At 46.1% G+C, this 20701-nt stretch overlaps 1 protein-coding gene across 3 annotated transcripts in view; it reads left to right on the top strand.

The window, feature by feature from the left end:
• Window positions 1-20701, top strand: part of NTNG1 (netrin G1) — an 800162-nt gene that overhangs the window by 174774 nt on the left and 604687 nt on the right. The window lies entirely within an intron of this gene.

The following is a 20701-nucleotide window of genomic DNA, read 5'->3' as shown; positions in this document are numbered from 1 at the left end:
TGCCCCGCCCCCACCAACGAATTTAAAACCTTTGGGACTCCGTTATACTCTGGGACGCCTGGCTGACCTGTTGGTGCGTGTGGAGAACTGCTGCCCTGACTGCTGCTTTTCCTTGCAGCGCCTCGCGGAACCCGCTTCGCGGGTCCCGCTTCGAGGGGTGTGCTGTCCTGGACCTTTGGACCCCTGGAGTTGTTTCCTTGTTTCCTTGCCAAAGCGGAGCCTGCAGTGGGTGTGAGTGCGCGTGGGCAGGGCTGCGAGCTGCGGGACCGGGACTACCTCTCCCAGGAGTCCCCGCCAGCCCTAATTACAATCATCTGGGCCGCTCTCCCTGCCTGCCCCGCCCCCACCAACGAATTAAAAACCTTTGGGACTCCGTTACACTCTGGGACGCCTGGCTGACCTGTTGGTGCGTGTGGAGAACTGCTGCCCTGACTGCTGCTTTTCCTTGCAGCGCCTCGCGGAACCCGCTTCGCGGGTCCCGCTTCGAGGGGTGTGCTGTCCTGGACCTTTGGACCCCTGGAGTTGTTTCCTTGCCAAAGCGGAGCCTGCAGTGGGTGTGAGTGCGCGTGGGCAGGGCTGCGAGCAGCGGGACCGGGACTACCTCTCCCAGGAGTCCCCGCCAGCCCTAATTACAATCATCTGGGCCGCTCTCCCTGCCTGCCCCGCCCCCACCAACGAATTTAAAACCTTTGGGACTCCGTTATACTCTGGGACGCCTGGCTGACCTGTTGGTGCGTGTGGAGAACTGCTGCCCTGACTGCTGCTTTTCCTTGCAGCGCCTCGCGGAACCCGCTTCGCGGGTCCCGCTTCGAGGGGTGTGCTGTCCTGGACCTTTGGACCCCTGGAGTTGTTTCCTTGCCAAAGCGGAGCCTGCAGTGGGTGTGAGTGCGCGTGGGCAGGGCTGCGAGCTGCGGGACCGGGACTACCTCTCCCAGGAGTCCCCGCCAGCCCTAATTACAATCATCTGGGCCGCTCTCCCTGCCTGCCCCGCCCCCACTAACGAGAGTCTCTATTTTTTCAATCTGTTATTCCCGCTGCGCGGGAGCGCACGCGGGAGCGTCCCGGGAGAAGCCCGGGACAAGGGCGGGACCGTCTGTGGCCGTCAGAGGCCGGAGTAGGCCGGGCTGGGCCTACTCTCTTGGGTCGTCCATTCGACCCCTGGTCCTATTTACTGTCACAGCCCCTTGCCGATTATAATCCATCACTCACATTATGCCGTCTCCGGCAAGGGAGAGTACCCCATTGAAGCCGGGAGGAGTTAAAAATAGGACCCTAGAGAACTATTTCTCCCGGGCGGCGGGGGAGGGGTACAAAGAGTGCAACCTGTCCCGGTTAAGGGCAGAACGGAGACGCTCAATAGATAACTTGAAAAACATCCCCCTTGGAGAACAACCCACTACGCCCAGGGAGGAGTTGTCCCTAATAGATGAGGTTCCACTCCTGCTGAGGGATTGTATAAACACTCCACCAGTTGCAGCCATGAGTAGAGTCCCAGCTACCAGTCCAAGCCCTACAAGGGTGACCATTGATTTAGTCTCCCAACCCTCCCCAGCCTTTAAGGCTAGGAAAGCTAAACCCAAGCCAGTCACCACACAAGGAGCACCGGGGCCCCCTCCTAATAAACGTAGGAGGAAATCGAAGGGAGCCCAGGGAAGGAGTAAACCCAAGATCTCTCACTCGGACTTTGGGAAATCTTCAAAACCCCCCGTATTAGCAGCGAAATTACCGGCTGAATCACACCCCAAATCTATTGCCCGGGAGGATCCAGCTCCCGCCCTGATAAAAGACATAGGAACTAATACCGCTAATGTCCCCCTCTCTGTTGTCCCGCTTGGAAATCTGGAATTCTTGCTAAGGTCCCTATTACTACCGATTAGCGAGAGTATAAAAAAGATTGAGATCAGACTAACTATTCTGGAGGCCACACTAGGTAGTCTGAAAATCCCGGCTGGTCATCAGGGAAGGCATCTAGAATCTACCCCCGCCACAATAGCCCCTCAACAGCCTGTAAATAGTGCAGCAAACTTAGTCCCTCCACAAGCCGCAAACGCGGCGGCCCCGCAAAAACCCCTAAGGCCCAAGCCTGCACCAACTAAGCCCCTTAACTCTAACATGCCTACTCCTCCTTCAGGCCCTGTTCATCCGGCACAGCCGGTAGATAGTACCACACCGACTCCCCTAATGAAGCTTCCCTTGAGACCACGTAGACCTAACCTACCCCCAGAGACTAATGATTTCACTGTAGTCATGGCGGGTGTCCCCCCACTCGAAGAAGGTGAAACTGAGGATTTTTGTGCCCTGAAAAGTAGGGTTATTAAGTGGTTAAACATAAACAGACCCCTCCCGACACACCTTAATAACGAAATCATAATGGTAAGAAGGGTGCCATGGGTGGGGAGAACATACAAATCTATTATAGGGGACTGCATATTGGTGAGTTTTAGGGACACAGGAACCGTGTCCTACATATGTCAAGGGAAGAATAGATCCAGAGAATCCACTATCCAAACCCTTCGTGTATCTTTCTTTTTCCCCATTATTCCAGTCCCATTGCAGCCGCCCCAAATTCATGACAACTGGGAGAGGGTTGGCAGGAGGGGGAGACACTGGGCATTCAACCCTAGGCCACTATTTGGCCGACCAGAACCACCCTTGTACACCTATAACCGGTTTAATTGCCTGAACGGTCTAGAGGGGGTGGATTGACAAACAGATAATGTCCTCCAGGGTTACATGGATAAGGGCGTTTTGGTAGAGGTGGTGGAGGAGCAAAACTCTCAGGCTCAGCAAACTCTACCGAGTGGTGTGGGGAATTCCATGTTTGCTGAACCTAACGCTACAGCCATAGAATGTATAGGAGGGGGACATGGGCTGGCTACGCAAGGGTCAATACAGGAGATACCATCAAGGCCCCAGGGGGGTTCAAGACGGAGGGGAGAGGGAGTGAGATTCATCTCCTGGAATGTAGCAGGCATAGCGGGCAAATTTAATAACAAGGAATGGGTTGATTTTATTAGAAAATTTCAAGTCATATGTGTACAGGAGACATGGGCCTTGGTGAATAATTACCATCTACAGGGGTACAAGTGTTTTTTTGTCCCCGCCCGAAAATCCAGATCAGGGAGAGCAATGGGCGGTTTGTCCATCTACGTAGATTTAGACCTCCCAGGCTCCTGGTCCTCCCCAGATTGGAACTCACATGGGATTCAGGTAGTTCGGTTCCTTGGAAAGGGGTTAAGATTTTCTGTTTTTAACATCTATAACACTGAGATAGTAAACAACCATATCCCGCTACTAGCTGAACTAGACCATAGGCTGGGACAAGAAACAACATTCCAAAATAAGGGGCCGCCGCACGGGCTGCTTTTAGTGGGAGACTTTAATTGCCACCTCTGTCCGGCACTGGTCAAGGTAAACACAGACTGGTCACAATGCCCAATGGAGAAGGGGCCGCATTTTTCTCATACGCCTACTGGGTTGGCTCTTAGGTTGCTTCGGCTTAAGTACGACTTAGAGCATACCATTAATATGATAGACCCACAGTCGGATGGTACACTTCTACCAACTTTCAAGGGCAGGGGTTGCTCATCTATAATAGATTATATTCTGGCCTCGAGATCCCTGATAAACAAAATAATCAGTGTAGGGATAGATTGGAGCAGTTTCAGTGACCACAATCCCCTTGTTTTGATGCTCTCGTATAGGGTGGGTGCTGGAACTAGAGTCCACCGCTCAATTGAGGAGAGGGTCACAGATCAAGGTAGGAGACTGAAATGGTCCAAAATAGATGGGGTAAAGTTTTATAAAATTTTGGGTGACAAGGGCCTACTGGCCATTAACGACTGTCTAGACCTAGAAGTCCAGGGACCAAGGGTACTGGAAGCATTTGACCAGATCGCTAACCTGGTCGATGGCCTACTTAGGACCAGTGCGCCCACACGTAATCTGGTAAATCCCCGGTGGTTTGATAAAGACTGTTCTAAGGCATTGAGGGAGTTGAAATGCTCCCTTAAGCTAAAACCAAGGGACCCTCAAAAAATCAAGGTATGCAGAGAAAAATATAAAAAAGAGACCAAAAGGAGGAAACTTGCCCTGCAGGCAGAAGCTTGGGCAGACTTAAGAGAGGCAGGCGAAAGAAGGGATCTAGCGGGATTTTGGAGAATCATTAATAAACCGACCTTTCAAGAAAATGATTCCCCAGAGATAGGGGTTAACATCCTCCCGGAGCAGTGGGTCACACACTTTAGGGGTCTATATAACCATGAGCCCGTTACCCATGTAGAGTCACCAGTAACCACAAGTCAGGTTCCCTCGGTAGTATTCACTCTTAAGGAGATTACTGCAGGGATGGAGGGTCTGACTAAAAATAAAGCCCCGGGGCCGGATGGAATTCCCCCTGACCTGTTTCTTAGTAATATAGAACTATGGGCCCCGCTGATGACCAGAGTCATAAATACTGCGACCACTTGTGGCCTGCCGCCATCCTGGTCTAAAGCGATCATCGTGCCAATCTTCAAAAAGGGCAATAGGGATGACCCCAAGTGCTACCGGCCCATTTCCCTGATTGACGTATCGGCTAAACTTTTGGGTAGGGCAATCCTCAACAGACTGTCTGAGTGGACCGAAGAGAATAACACCTTCTCGGACACTCAATACGGGTTTAGGACAGGGAGGTCCACCAGTGACCAATGCCTGAACCTTTACATGCTGACTGCCAAATATACTCTGGCCAGTGATGAACCCATTTATATGGGATTCATGGATCTGGCAGCAGCATTCGATCACGTCAATAGAGGAAAGCTGTGGGATATGATGTCAAGCATGGGGATTGAGAGTGGTTTAATTACCATATTAAGGGAATTACACAGCGACACCACGGCCAAGGTTCGATTTAATAGGGAGGGAAGATTGTCTGACTCTTTTCCCTGTAAGAGTGGAGTCAGACAAGGTTGCATTCTTGCCCCTTTTTTGTTCTCCCTTTATATCAATAACCTGGAGCAGTTCCTTTTGGGGTTAAAGGCAGATTCCCCAAGGGTCGGGGCGCGGCATATTCCTGTTCTGCTTTACGCAGATGATGCGGTTCTGCTTGCACGCACACCCCGAAGCTTACAAATCCTGATAGACGGGTTTGTTAGGTTCATGAGTACACTGGATCTATCTGTCAACCTGGGCAAATCATATGTACTCCTGGCCGGCAAAAAACCTTCCTCTAAATTTACTTATACAATAGGCACCCATACTTTAGAGGAGGTCAAAACGTTCTCTTATCTTGGAGTAACCTTTGATGGTGTTTTGCAGTTTAACTCCCTAGTGGCGGAACGTTGTAGCAAAATGATTGCCTCTAATGGGGCTATAGCTGGATATGGAAGGAGGCTAGGTAGATGGAGCCCGGAACAGGTGATGAACTTGTATGGCTCCGTATCATGCTCCAAAGTAATCTATGGGGCAGAAGTATGGGGCTTTGTGAACACCACTAGAATCCAACAGGAAGAAAACAAATATCTGAAATCTATCCTGAGGGCACCACCAAGTACCGCTGGAATCATAGCTCATAGGGAGCTAGGGAGACCATACTTGGATGACCTGTTAAAACTTAGGCCAATTGTGGCCTGGCTAAAAATATGGGTTAATCCAGATGCGCATCTAAGCAGAGAAATTTTATTGGACTGCTTAGATAGGACCCATTGTATGCGCATCCCCTGGCTTAAATATGTAAGAAACACCCTTGAAGATTTAGGCTTTGGAAACCTCTTCACGAACCCCACAACAATTTCAGCCCAGCACAAGAAACAAGTAGGGGAAATTTTCCTAGAGCGGAAAACCCAATGTAGAGCTGAGGCTGAAGGTGTTAAAAAGACTGTGAGGGCTCATAATTTGGTAAAGAGTGTGGAGGGTATGGAGCCTTATCTGTATCTTGTGCATAATGCACAGGATAGATTTCTTATGTGCCGTTTTAGACTGAATTTACTTCCTTTTATGTTGGCCTCACCAGCAGGTTTCACCACGTCAATTGAGCAGAAGGGACCCTGCGGCTGCGACAACAGGTCTCCGCAGGATTCCCTCCATTTTGTTTTGCTCTGTCCCTATTTCTCTATGCCCAGGCGCAGATTTCTTGTAATTATCTTAAAAAAAGCCCAACAGGAACGTGCCAGGGACGCATTAGTCTTTTTGCAAAAAGCCTCTGATCCACTAACATTGTGCTGTATTATGAATTTTATTAAGGTTGCGGTCCGACTAAAGATGACTAGGGGAGAGGAATGAAAGACTTTGGATTTTCTATTTTTATGACCCTGTATGTCGGTATCTCTATTTGCACTAACTCTGTATAAGGATCTCGATTAATGTTTAATGACTTTTTATCCATGTATATATATGTGCTTTTATGGTGTTTTTTAATCACCGAATAAAGATTCTTAAAAAAAAAAAAAAAAGATTAGCTGCTTAAATGTCCTTCTAGTTACCTGTCTCTCTAGCCATGTTTGTGTCATCCATCCATCCAACCATCCATCCATCCATCCATCCATCCATCCATCCATCCATCCATCCATCCATCCATTGTCCTGTCTGCCAAGATGTCTTCATTCTTGTCTGGCTGTTTGTCTCTTTCATTGTCAATCTATCTTATGTTCTACATATGCCTTTTTTTTCTACATGCCTGTCTGTATCTGATTGTAGCATGTCGCTCATAAATTGTCTCTTTAAGTCTGTTTTCATGTGCCTGCCAGTACACCCACTTCTTTCTCACTGAATGTCCGCCTTCCTGTTGAGCTATGCCTACCCTTGTGTCTGTCTGTCTTTTGGTATGAATTTCTCCTTGCTTTTCAGTCGTCCATCCATGACTATCCGTGGCTCTGTTACCAACTAGTCTTACTAGGCTCTGTTGGTCTGCCTGTCGTCTATCTGCCTGTCAGACTGTCTTCCTTTCTAACTTTCGATCTTCGTACACATGCTTCATACTGTGTGCCAGTTTGCCTATTTGTCTGTTAACATAATTTTCCCGTATGCGTCCTGTTTTCTCCATCTGTCGATTCACATTCTTTTTTGTTAACCTGTCCCCCTACCTGTTTGCCTATGAAGTGCAAGTTTATCTGGCAGGCTAGTTGTCAATATATGTCTGGATTACTGCATATGTGTTTTCATGTTTGCCTCTCTAACTAGCTGTCTTATAATCTTTGATCCTGACTTTGTTGTTAACTATATGTTTTATCTACTTGTCTGCTTCTCTATTATCTTTCCTAACAATCCGTACTCGTGCCTGTCTCTCTTGCTATCTTTCTTGCTCTCTTTTACTGTTTATGTCCTTACAGTTATCTTTCTGTCCACCTGCCTAACTCTCTAACTATACGGGGTTTTCATTGTTTAGCTTTGTGTTTATTTTTCAGTTCACCTGCCTGCTGGATACCTACATATCTATTTGTCTCTATCTGACTCTCAATATATATAGCCTTCTGGAAGTATATCTAACTTTTTGGTATGACAGTCTAGCGATTTCTATCTCACTGTTTAGATATCCATATGTATTTATCTAGCCAGTCTTACACTATTTGACGGTGCATATCTTTCTACCTATATTTTATTCTGGCTCTTTGCACATGTGTATGGAGATACATGTTTCTTGTCTCAATACCTGCCTTCCTATACTCTCCATCAAATGCCTCATTGTTTTACTATATTTAGCTCGTTGTGTCTCTATGTAGATTCATCAATATCAGGCTACCTACGTTTTAGAGAGATGGTTGTGTTTTAGCCAACTTATGTCTAGCAGTCTAACTATATGCACATGCAGCTGCATATTATATGGCCTGATGTAGGGTTGGGTGACTGTAGAACATTCTCTGATTTATCTGCAGGAAGTGGAAAATTCTCCGATGAAGAAATGCCCACTGGTGCAGAATTCTCCCATAATATTGTCTCCCCTTTAGAGATAGCATGGCTGTTGAATTCCACCAGACAATTCTTCATTGGATGATAATCCTCTAAGGAAGGACTCTCAACATTCCTCAGAACATGAATGGGATTTATGTTACCACCCTGTTCCTTCGAGGTTATTTAAAAATGCTGGGCTTAGCTGACCAGACTACACTGGCAGAGAACCTTCTGCACACGAGTAAAGGATACCTGCTGAATTTAAGATTTTCCATCTTGGAGGAGAAGCTTTTTCCCTGAGGTGGTTCCTGCAGTACCAGTGATAACTCTCTGGAAATAGTCCATCCCAGCTTTTCCATCGCGCCAGTGAACATGGGGAAATTGCATGTTTTTAATATTCACATTACAGATGTCCCTGACATGGTGAGATGTTTACTGCCAGAACTTCATGAGCACTATGAGGTTGGTTCCAGGCATACTGCAATTGTTTACATGGCATTCTGGTATCAATAGCGGTAACAGACTGTCTGGCCTAAACTGGGATTCTGATCTGATGCTCTATCCCAAAGGGCCTCATCCACCCGATGGTGCTCCTGAAGGCAGAACTGGCAGTAGTGGCAGCTCTGGCATGAAGAAGACCCAATCTCCTGCCCTGCACCCTTTATAGGGCAGGAGAACAGAGAGATTGGCAGATGGGATTTCTGATGTTTTTGGGATGAAGTCCCATTGCAACCCAATCTAAATCAGGCTCATTCGTGCCTATCACCTTATCTTGCTGTCTGTCAGTATCTTTTCTACCCTTCCATATTTCACTTTGTCTGCTAATTGAGTGTCTTTTAGGGTTTGCCTGTCTCTAACTATCCAGATAACTTCCATGTTATCTTTGTGGACATCTCCCTAACTAGCTGCCTTCTTCTGTGTCGTTGTCTGTGTATGTGCTTGTCTGTCTTGTTATTATTTTTCCTGCCTGGTCATCGCCCAATCTAGATATCTTTATGTTTGTCTGCGTGCATGTTTCTTTTACTTTCTGTCTCTGGGTCTCTTTGCGTGTGTATACAATTCTCTGCCCATGAAAGCCAATGCGCGAGCCTTATCGAACACGCCCGTGTGTCTTTTTTGGTATGTCTTTCAGGCTTCATGTATTTCTACATGGATTAATTACTTGGAAATATATCTTTCTGCATGTCTTTCTGTCTTCGTGTGTCTGTGTGTGCGTGTGTGTGCGTGTGTGTGTGTGTGTGTGTGTGTGCCTGTTAATCAGGGATGGGCGGAATTGTGTACATTTTTCTGTGCAAGACAAGCAGAATTCTTATAAGAATTACGTGTAGGCAGTCGTGAGTGTTGTCATCGCGTGAGACATGCTTTGTCCACACTGATTGTAATTGATGCGGTACTTGTTGCTAGCACAGTGCACGCAGCTGCGGCCCACAACTCCCGAGTCCCGCAAGATGTTTGTGTTTGAATCAGTAACCCAGCGACTGGAGTTAAACAAGCAGCATACGAATGAGTAAAATATAAATGACATAAAACGGGCCTAACCCAAAAGTTCGAGTTTGCACGATATTACTCTCACATTAAAAAAAACGTGCGTACAGCTATACTGTTAGAATACACATGTCTAAACCTACGCGTCTATCAACCTGTCCACGTGTGTATGAATCCAGGTGTGATGTTTGACAGGAGAGTGACAATTAATACGAAGCATACCTGGTAAGTGACATTTCACTCACGGCTAAGTGACGTTTCATCATTTAGCCGTGACGCACGTGCCATCATAAAACATATACATACAAAGAGAAAAAGGAAAAGCAATGGGTTAACAACAATACAGGGTACTGAACTGAAGTACGGTGTCTCTTATTAGTTGGTTTATAAAATATTTACTTGACTGTGACTGTCTAATATGTAATTTGCATAGATTGTATAACGTGTTTCAAATGTGCTTCACAGTAAGTTTCGGAACAGTGCTTTCCAGGGGATAATGTCTGCATTTTGTCTAAGGTGGTGAACGAGGTGAGATCAGTGGTGGCTGTCTCTGAACAGAGGTAGTGAGGCGGAGCAGAGGGGTAGTGGGTCAGAATAAAAAAATAACAAGCATTGGCATAGCTAATGGGTCTCGCCTTTGGGACCTTATACGTTTTTAGCACATTATTCTGGGTGCTTAACATTTACAGGTTTTACTAAATGTAGCACTGGGTGGGAGATTGCAAGCAAAACAAACTTACAACAGAACACACTGGAATGTGCTGGGCGAGCCCATGGAGGGCGCACAACCTGCTCACGGTCACACTCGGCGTCTGCATGCAGCTCCGACCTCTGTAGCCTTTGCAAACCTAGGCTGACCCCCATCGGGAAGACAGTGTCAGGGATGGAGACATGCGTGATCTTGGTTTAAATGCGGGTGCCGAGTGAGAATGTATAGGGGCCTCATGGGTTGCCATGACAAGGTCACAAGACAAGCAGTCCCGAAGCTTAAACCCAGAGCTCGGCCTGTTTACGGGCTTCGCCGCCATTCTCTGACAGCTCTTTGAGCAACTTAAACGAGCAGAGGGAGCTCCGACTGACCTCTCAGAATAGGAAAGAAGGTAAAAAAGAGGAGTCTCTTTTCTGTCTGCCTCTGTCTGTCCCTGTGTTTTCACACACTCCTGCACAAAACAGACATTCCAAATTAGCTCCCTCTAAACCGCACAAAAAGGGCGAAATAACCCCATTAGCTCATCACAAGATGGGCTACTAAATCCTTTTGCACTGCCTCAGGGAGGGGATAGTGCATGAAGTTTCTCCTTCAGCCTGGGGGGGGGGGGGAGGGGAGGGGTGCGTGTGCAGAGGAAATAGAAGGGAGGAAGCAGTGATGGAAAGGAAAGCCAGAGGGAGGGAGGATAATAGGAGACAGAGGAAGCGAGCAGCATAGGCAAAGGGAAGATGGGAACAACAAGAGGAACAGGGAAAGAAATAAAAGGAGAAAAGGGAATCAGAGGAGGAGAGTGGAAGACCATGGGCTGTGAGGGACTGAGAGGCTGAGAAGGGAAGAGGTAGAAAAGAGTAACACAAGCGATGCAACAAGGGACAAAAACAGTGCACTGCAGGCAGTGAGAAGAGGTCTCAGTCAGAGCAGCAGCGAGAAAGCGAAAGCAACGCGCTATAAACAGCGCGTGCGACTTAGTCGATGAGGTGAGCCTGCGAGTGGCACGCGCGCGCTTGGGAGAGCAGTCTGCTCATTTTCAAGCACTGCACTCATGCTTGTGGCACGCCGCTGCTCGCTCCCGCAAGGTGGATGCTGCCACAAGCACGAGTGTGTGCTTGAAAATGAGCAGAGTGACGGCTAAAGGCCCTCCTATGCAGCGCTTGCGCGCTGCTTAGGCAAGACCTAAAAATAGAATTTCCTGCTTTGCCGCCGCATCTGACGCACGCCTCTCCTCTGTCTTCTTATCTTCTTCTTCCCAGCTGCTGCAGGAGCAGCATTGTGATAGGTCTGATTAGCCTGTTTGGCTGCTCAGGCGGTGCCTCGGGAGGCTGGGCATGTTCTTCACGGGGCTGAGCAACACAGCCCAATGAAGAACATGCCAACTACGCATGACTGTCTGGCCGGCCCTAGAGGGCTGGTCAAAGCGTCATGCGCATGTAGGGAGGGAGTGCAAACCACTCATGCTGCCTCTGCGGCGAGCCAGCCCCGCCCGGAGTCACAAAGGAAAACAAAATGATAATATCTTCTTGTTATTATCATTTTTATTTCATTTTCCACTGTTCAACCAGCAGTGGGACAATGCTCCTCCGACTTAGCAGAGGAGCCGCCACTGAGTGAGATAACTCAGTGGGTTAAATCCTCAGGTCACAGGATTGAATCTTGACAAAGCTTTTTAATATCCATAGATTGAACAGTGAACAGAGAACCAAGAGGAAATTAAGGGGTTGGATGCAGGTGCCACCCACAGACAAGGGGCTGTAAGCAAAGGGTACCTGCTGTGAGAGGAGAGCATCCAAAGACTGGCACTGGTGAGGCCACCTTTCTGCTGGAGTTGTTGCCTGCACTGTTACAGAATCCCTGACCAGGTAGGCCCCCGCATGACACATACAGAATGTTTCACCCTGGAGGTGGGATGTGTGTCCATTCTGGAAATTCCTGAACTGTCAGGCAAGTGTTCAGCCTCAAATTACAGACCTGATCTAAAGGGTTAGTCTGAGGGTGTCACCCTTGAGATGGTGGAAGTGAAAATGGAAGGCGGGTGTCTGTAGTTTGATGTTTTAACCCACTTCTCTGATGGTACTAGGAGGTCAAATAAGTCCCAGGGAGACTTCTTAGCTAGTAGGTTAAATACAGGAGAGTTTGTTCAAGGAAATGAATGTCAGGAGTTGCCTTACTTGCCCTGCCAAGAAACTTTGAGGGTGTCTTGTGTGGCCTGAGATGTAACAGGCCAGTAGGGAGTCTTATGCCTTGGGTCTCATTCTTACCTAAAAGATTGCCACTGGGACATGTGCAGTGGCGGCTGGCATGTACCAAGAGAGGAAGGAGGGGCGGGGCAGTAAAAAAAATATAGATTTACCTTCCTGGCTTGGTGCTCAATGTCCTCCTCACTTGGGTCTTCTCTCCTCGAGGAAGGCTCCAACGCTGGACCCAGCCAGCTCCCATAACCAATCCTGTAGCTGCTCTCACTAGCATGAGTGAAGTGCCAGGATTAGAGGGAGCAACCTAACTCAGTGCTCTCTAGAGCACTGGAGACCTGCGCTTTCTCTAACCCAGCTGTCTAAGAAAGCTTGATTAGAGAGATTTAAAATGTGCATGTCTGGCTGGCTGTTGCAAGACGGCTGGCTAAAGAGACATGCGCATTTCAAACTTTAGCGCACAGATCCCTGCTGCGACTCAGCAGCAATGGCCCCACCCCGTCCCGACACTCAGTTCAGGAGGGGTTGTTAAAAAATAAAATTATAATATAAAACGTTATTACAATTTTTGTCAGCTCTGGGGTTTGTGGGGCGACGTTCTCCCTCTCAAATGGAGGAGCTTCCCCTGGACATGTGGTTCCTCGGGGCTGGATGTAAATGAAAGGGCCCGGACTGTGTCCAGATAGGTTCCAGGAACCTGGAGTATGCACTAGGTGATTTGATGCACACCACCCCTAGTATTTGCCACATGTGGATGATCGCACAAATGATAATGACTCCATTTGTCAGTAGTAAATTGTCCAGTGCACTGGGTCACATAATATATGATTCTGTAAGGTAAAAAGTTCAATTTACTGTAATAGTCCATGTGGACACAAACGACATTAGCAAAGGAAAAATAGAAGCGTACATCATAAACAGATATGCTCAGTAATATTTCTGAAACCCTCTAGAGTACAATTTATCCTACTTTCCGTTTAAGAAACAACTTAGGTTTATGTCAAGAATTGCAACCAATATCACTGAAAAACAAACAGACTGTAAAAAACGAACACTCGAACTACTCCAAGCTACTTATTCTCACAAAAAGGAAAATGGGATGTTTTTGATAATATAGTCAGGATACACACACAGAAATGTAGAGTGTGAAATTACGAAAGAGTAGACCAACCTGAAAACAAAATAAACGCAACAGAACTGCAGGTTAATATTTAAACGACAAAAACACACTTTACAAACACAGATAATGAACTAAAACGCATTATAAAGAGACTGCGTTGAAGATCTATAACGAGCTTCAACCCCAATTATACAATTGCTCTGAATGGTGCGAACTTATCATTGAAAGAAGTGCCAAACTCACACAACTAAAAATAGGACCCCAGTAAAAGCGCATGTGATTGATATTGGCGTTAAACCTGTGATTATTGCCTGCAGTAAAACTGCGCTCAGTAGGTTCCCATGATGTTCTATCCAGCCCAGACTGTTTTCAACTTTCAAAAAGCAATAAACAAGTAATACACTGCTATATTAGTTGAAAAAAAGTGTCTTGCTACTTGTTTTACTTCATCTTTGCCCCGGCCACAACCACTAAGGCGGAGGAGTGTCAGGGGGTTAACACAGGCCCCCGCATCCCCCGCAGTGCGGGGGGGCCCCGAGCTGCAGGGGGCCCCCTCAGCACTGTACTCACACCGGAGAGCTCTGGATTAAATCCGGAGTGGGGGCCCTCTGTGTACCTTGCAGGGGGGCCCCTTCAACTTTCGTTACGCCACTGAGGAGTGTCACTTTACTGCTCTTTGAGCCGGAAAAATAAATTGATAATAACATAGTTATTATCATTTTATTTTTTGCAGGTTCGGGGCTGGGTTAGGGTGGGGCGGAGCTAGAGGCTCAGGAGGATGAGTGGTTTGCACACTTTAAGGGCCCATGACTGCTTGGCCGGCCATCTTGGCCTGGCCAAACAGTCATGTGCACTGTGCATGTTCCCCACCAGGCTGCATTTCACAGCCTGGTGGGGAACATGCTCTGGCACTCAGTCCCCATCTAAGCGCCGATCCATGGCACTCACACCAATCACAATGCTGAATTGCAGCATTGTGATTGGCTTAGGGGAGGCAGTCACAGCGCTGCATTGCAGCATTGCAGCATTGTGATTGGCTATGGGGAGCCTGGGTGCTTCCTGGTTCCAGGGCTCGAAAAGCAAAGGAGAGACGCGGCCGGCGGAACAGAAAAGTGGTATTTGTTATGTATTTTTATGTCCTCCGCCTTCCCCCTAGCTCCGCCCCTCCACCCTAATTCCCTGCAAGCCGCTACCGACCATAACCTGGTATTATTTACAGTGTAAGTAAACTACAACAAGCATTTGGAAAGCCAATATGTCTGTCATTGACCACTAGCATTCGTCTTTGTGAATGCTTTTTTTTACATGGTTTTTGCGCAACTTTATTGTTGATGAAACTGCCAGGCCCACATCAATGTTAAAAAACAGTGGATAAAAGAAAAACTATTGTAGGGTTTCAAAAAACCCACATTGTTATAATAGTTAGTCCCTGGAGCTTAATTGAACTACTTGTGTGTGGATGTGTTTCTTGTGAGAGGGCAGAATTCCATTACTCAAAGTGAAGTTAACCAATGGCTGAAGTGCGCTGGCCACTACTCCGGTATTAGATGGAAGAAAAATGTGTAAGACCTGATAACAGACTAATAGATGAAGTGGGCTGACTGAAAGCCCATATAATTGAGTATATATTATATATAATTTTAGTAAAATGAAAATATCTTGGCTAACTGCGTATCCAAACAAGCATTGGCAAAGCAGAGCGGTCTGGCCTTTCGCATAGCTACAGTTATCACAAGTAATTACTAGATGTCCTTTTTGAGTCAGAAAAAACACAGCATGAGGACTTTAACAAGTCAGCAGCCCTGCAGAATATTACTAGATCCCCCTCTTAGGTCAGTAGCAATTGCTTAACAAGTCTGTAACAAAGCTGCAATAGTTCACATTGTTACTAAATGTCCCCCTTGAGTAAGACACAACTGCTTAAAATGTCACTAAGTTGAGTGGCTGTGGGTTTAACATAAAATTATCCATATCCACTTTTGTTACTCTAATAAATGGTGCGTGATGTCTATAGGATGAGTAAATATGCCAATGCTGGTTAATGCTCATATTGCATTTTTCATTTTTTTTTTTTATTTCTATGGAAGACTTTCAAACACAACCTGGTATATATAGGTACTAGCAATCACTCTTTAAGTGAAGTGCCTTCTACCGTATTGTTGGGAAACAGTTTTTTTGAGTTGCACTATATTTATATCCCAGTAAAATGGCCACTGCCTTATGCTATGGGCAGTGGTAGGAAGAAGCAAGATGCAAGCCAATGGATTAAGATGTATACTTAAACCTGGAAATTCACAAGTCATTACTAGGTGTCCCTCACAAATCAGATGCAAAGATACTAAAATTCTTACAAGAAGCTGCAGTTCCACTAGTCATTACTAGGTGTCCCTAACAAGTCAGATGCAAAAGCATTGAAATTCATACATGAAGCTGCAGCTCCGCTACTGTTCACTAGATATCCCTCACAAGTCAAATGCTAAATTATAAGCTGCAGTTCCACTAGTCATCACAAGGTGTCGATAGTCAATTGGAAATGTATTGATATTCTTTCATGAAGGTGTAGTAATGCAGGTGTTTACTAGGTGTCCCTCACAAGTAAAATGAAAAAGAATTAACATTCCTACATCAAGCCACAGTTTCACTAGTCATCACTAGGTGTCTCTCAAAAGTCAATTACAAAACCACTGAAATTCGTTCATTAAACTTCAGTTCCACTAGTTATTACTAGGTGTCCCTCAGAATGCAATGGCATTGGCATTCTTTCATGAAATTGCAGTTTCACTGGTTGTTACAAGGTGTCCCTCAAGTGAAATGCAAATGCATTGATATTCTTTCGTGAAGATGCATTCAAACAAGCCATTATTTGGTGTTCCTCTCAAGTCAAATGCGAAAGCATTGAAATTCTTACATCAAGTAACAGTTCCACGAGTCATCACTAGGTGTCTCAAAAGTTAAATGCAAAAGCATTAACATTCTTTCATGAAACTGCAGTTCCACAAATCACTACTAGTTGTCCCTGTCTAGTCAAGTGCAAAAGCCTTGAAATTCTAATACGAAGCCCCAATTTGACTGGTTATTACTAGGTGTCCTTATTGAGTCAGATGCAAAATCATTGAAATTCTTACATGACGCTGCTGTTCCACTAGTCATTATTTTATGCCTCTCGCAAGTCAACTGCAAAAGCATTGAAATATTTTCATGGAGCTACAGTTCCATTTGTTAATAGAGGTCTAGCTCATCAGAAGCAACTGCTTCAAATTACTTGTACCAAGCTGAAAGGATGTGGCTTTAGTATATAAATTTGCATACACACTTGCTATTTTAATCATTTGTGCTTGATTGCCATAGGGTTAATTATTTGCGAAAGCTGTTTCATAATAATTAGTCAAAATTAGGGATTTAAATGCATTTCTTGTTTTGTTTTTAAAGTCTGTGAACACACGCTACTATGTATACGAACTTTAAGTTACTGGTAAGTACAAGTACAATTAGATAGCTTACCTTAGCTGTTTATGTTTCAACTGGTGTAAGTGGTTTTTGCATACTGACAACGCGTGTATAACACTCCAATATGGGAGATGCAGTTCCACAAAAAGTGACTAGAGGGCTCTCTCAAAGGCAGATACAGGTGGTCAAAATGTCAAACACAATTCTGTGGGGTGTGTGGCTTCAACCTAAAAATTTGCATATACGCTCTAGCTGCTCTAATGACTATGCCTGGACGGAACTCACAGAGTTTCACTTCATGGAATTCCATAGAGTTACAAAAAAACTCAGTAAGATTCAGTGGAATTACATGAATGGGTGGAAATAGGCAAGTTGCACTGCTTGCGCTGTGATTTATTACTGGGAGCTCATCCCGCACTTAAAAATCTGTGCGAACGGCACCATGCAGCACACCAGGGGGCGCACCTCCTCAAGTTGATTTTGCTGCCTCGTGAGTAGATTTTCTATTTGAGAGGCAGCTTCCTGACTGCGCACTGTCGCAACCTCTCACGTTGAAGAAATCTTGCTAGGTGTCCTCTTAACGACTGAAAATCATGCTAGGAGACCCCAAATGAAATTTGAAATTTTGTACTTGTATAGCGCACTGCTGCCCCAGCAACAGGGCGTCCTGGCGCTTGTACTCATACCGCTGTGGAAACCCTCCTGGCTTTCCCTGTGAAATATCCACTCCTGGGCACCCCCAAGGTGAAGCCAGGCATCCCCAGCGCTGTTGGGGCCGTTGTGGAGATTAAGCAAGCTATTGCCCAGAGTTGCAGAGTGGGACCCATGATTAGAGTAGGCACCGAGGCGAGAATTGTCAGGTCCGAGGAAATTGAGCCCAAGACCCCACGAGGCGGGAATTGAACCCTGGTCCCGGGCCAGATCTCTGCATCAGGGTCTGCCGCTCTAACCATTGAGCCACACTTCTCACTTATGCTCACCAACTTATCGTTTTGGATCCGCTTGCGAGCCACGTGCAAGAAAAAACTCCGCCATATGGTGGTTTGCGGAATTTCCACACACAAAAAGAACCTACCCTGAATGAATAGTCGTTTGGGATTAGCGACCAAATTCTAACAAACACTAAGCATTAACTCAGTGGGGTGCTGGGCATCTCAAAAAATGTATAGGACTGTCCTCACACACCACCAGGTGTCATGCTTCATCATTGGCAGTCCTCGCGCTTTAGAACCCGTATTTGGTATAAAGCGGGCCTACACCTGGACACAGGGAGGCACTTCTAAAAATGTAAGTGGGGGCCTGTTGGAATTGGCCCTTTTTGCAGAGTCATCCCTGGACCTTTTACCTTCCTCCTATTCTTTTTTCTGACCTGGTATTCGTAGTTTTAGGACTTTGGGCACTTTAGCACTGCTATCCAGTGTAAAGTGCGTGTGCTCTCTGCGGTAAACATGGTAAGATTGGTCTACACCTGTTTGGCGTATTTAATTTACCTGTCAGTCCCCAGTAATGTGGTGTCTCAGATACCCGGGCCAGTAAATTAAATGCTACTGGTGGGCTTGCAGCGCTGCTTGCGCCACCCACCAATGTAGCCTTTCAAACCTTTCTCAGGCCTCTGCCATTGCAGGGCCTGTGCGCGCAGTTTACTGCCTCTGTGACATGGCACACAAACTGACTGCCACGTCTGTGACCCCCCTTTTACTGCATGTCAGTCAACCCTAAGGTAGGCCCTAGCTAGCCCTATGGGCAGGGTGCAATGTAGGTAAAAGGAAGGACATTACCTTAAGTGTGTGACATGTCCTGGTAGTGACAAACAGCCATTTTGGGTTCTCACTGATGTGAGGCTGCCCTCTCATAGGAATGTATTGGGGATTCCCTGATAAGTGTTTCAGTGGTAATTCCTGATATGAGAGGAGCAGCGTGGTCAAGCTTGGTCTAGAACAGTAATAATAAATGCTACGTAATGGTGTGCGCAGATTTATGATCACTATTTTAGAAATGCCACTTTTAGAAGTTGGCATTTATGTGTGCTATGTGTCTTTGCTTGCCTGACGTGTATTGCATGTCTGGCTCTGGAGTGACAGGGGCTGGGATGGTGTGTGGCTCCAGAGGGGCAGGGTGAGTCAGTGCTAGGCTGAATTGGCAGATCTACATTTGGAGTAGTGGGAGGAGTAGCTCCCGACCCTGAATAGGTCTGTGCCTGCCTTGTTCAATGCTGGCCCCGCCCCCCCCGTGGTGTGTCTGAGGACCGAGCCCAACCTGACAAGTCAGTCCTTGATTAGCACACAGGTCAGCAGGGAAAACTCAACAGCTGTGCATTCCTTCTTTCTGGAAGAGTCCACAGGTCCAGACGTAACCTGAAGAGCTGCGTCTGAAGGCTCACTAATTATACCTGGTGCCCACTTTGAAGTGGGAGAAATCTCTAAGGCCCTTCCCCTACAGAGATGTCTGGAATTTCCCGCCTTTCTACCCTGAACCTTTCTTGTCTGGGGGCACAAAAGACTAGTGTGAAATGCTTTGTAAGTGTGCTGAGGCAGAGTCTTTGTAATATGCAAATGTGGTAGGTCACAGCCCCTCCATCTCATCCTGACAGAGATGGCCCATCCCGCCAACACATATTCCCCTTTGTCTCACTATCAAAGACCAACTGCCAGCCACACCTAGTTATATGACCCCAGATACAAACTGCAGGCACCGAATGATCAGGACAGGAAACTGCCAACTTTCTAAAAGTGACATTCTCAGACTTGTGACTTAAAATCCAACTTTACCATTAAAGATGTTTTAAAATTACAATTCTGTAGAGACCAAACTCAATTTCCTTATCTGTTCCAAATCGAAAGTTATCACTTATTGAGTGTAATAATGTAACCCAATGTTATCCTATGGGAGAGGAAGGCCTTGCATTAGTGAAAAATGAATGTAAGTGTTTTTCACTGCCGGGACTTTTAAAATTAAAACTGGCCAGTTTTGTAAATACACTGCACCATTCCCTATGGGCTGTTTAGGACCTACAGTAGGGATGACATATGTATTAAAAGGAAGGTTTAGTCTGGCCAAAGGTTTATATTGCCAGGTTGAAATGGCAGTTTAAAACTGCACACACAGGCTGCAATGGCTGGCCTAAAACATGTTTAAAAAGACTACTAGAGTGGGTGGCACAAGAGGTGCTGCAGTTTCATTACTAGCATTTAAGTTATAGGCCCTGGGTAAATGTACTACCAATTTATTAGGGTATTACAGTTTAGTCAAACTTCCAATTGGGTGTAAGCAAATTTTACCATGACTAGAGGAGAGTGTAAATGCACTTTAGCACTATTTAGCAGTGGTAATGTGTGCAGAGTCGCAAGGCTAGCAAAAACAAAGTCAGAAAAAACTGGAGGAGGATGAAAGCAAAAAGTTGGGGAAAACCACACCAAGGATGTCAGGTTCAACAGTTTCTATTTATCTGAAAGGTATACTCTGATTCGTTTTGGGATCAAATCTACAGAAAATTTGGATTTCTTAGTTTGGGACCAACCCAGTCTCTCATTCTGCCTTGGTGCGAGCTAGATAGCCGTGTTCAAGACTTTCTGTTGGTTATGTAAATTATGGTTGTCCTACCTAAAAGCTATCGGCATATTCTACGTTTTCATTTGAGTAAGTCTCATGCCTATTTTTAGTTTGAGGATGAGGATGGGAAAGATTCCTGCGTTTTGACTCAGCTGTAGTCTCGTGTTCATTGCTTTTAATCTTAAGGACAAATTGTGGTCATTGTTGCGCAACAATAGTTGGATTTCAACTGATGGAATGACAGAAGACAGTGGCATGGTAGAGGGAAATTATGCAGAAGTGTGGGTGGCTGAAAGAATGGTTCACATATTCAGGATTAAGGAGAAGTACATGTTTAAT

This window comes from Triturus cristatus, chromosome 4_2 (genome assembly GCF_964204655.1).
Source record: "Triturus cristatus chromosome 4_2, aTriCri1.1, whole genome shotgun sequence".
Classification (NCBI taxonomy): Eukaryota; Metazoa; Chordata; class Amphibia; order Caudata; family Salamandridae; genus Triturus; species Triturus cristatus.
The sequence above is the reverse complement of the archived record's forward strand: the minus strand, read 5'-3'. Positions and strand labels throughout refer to the sequence as shown.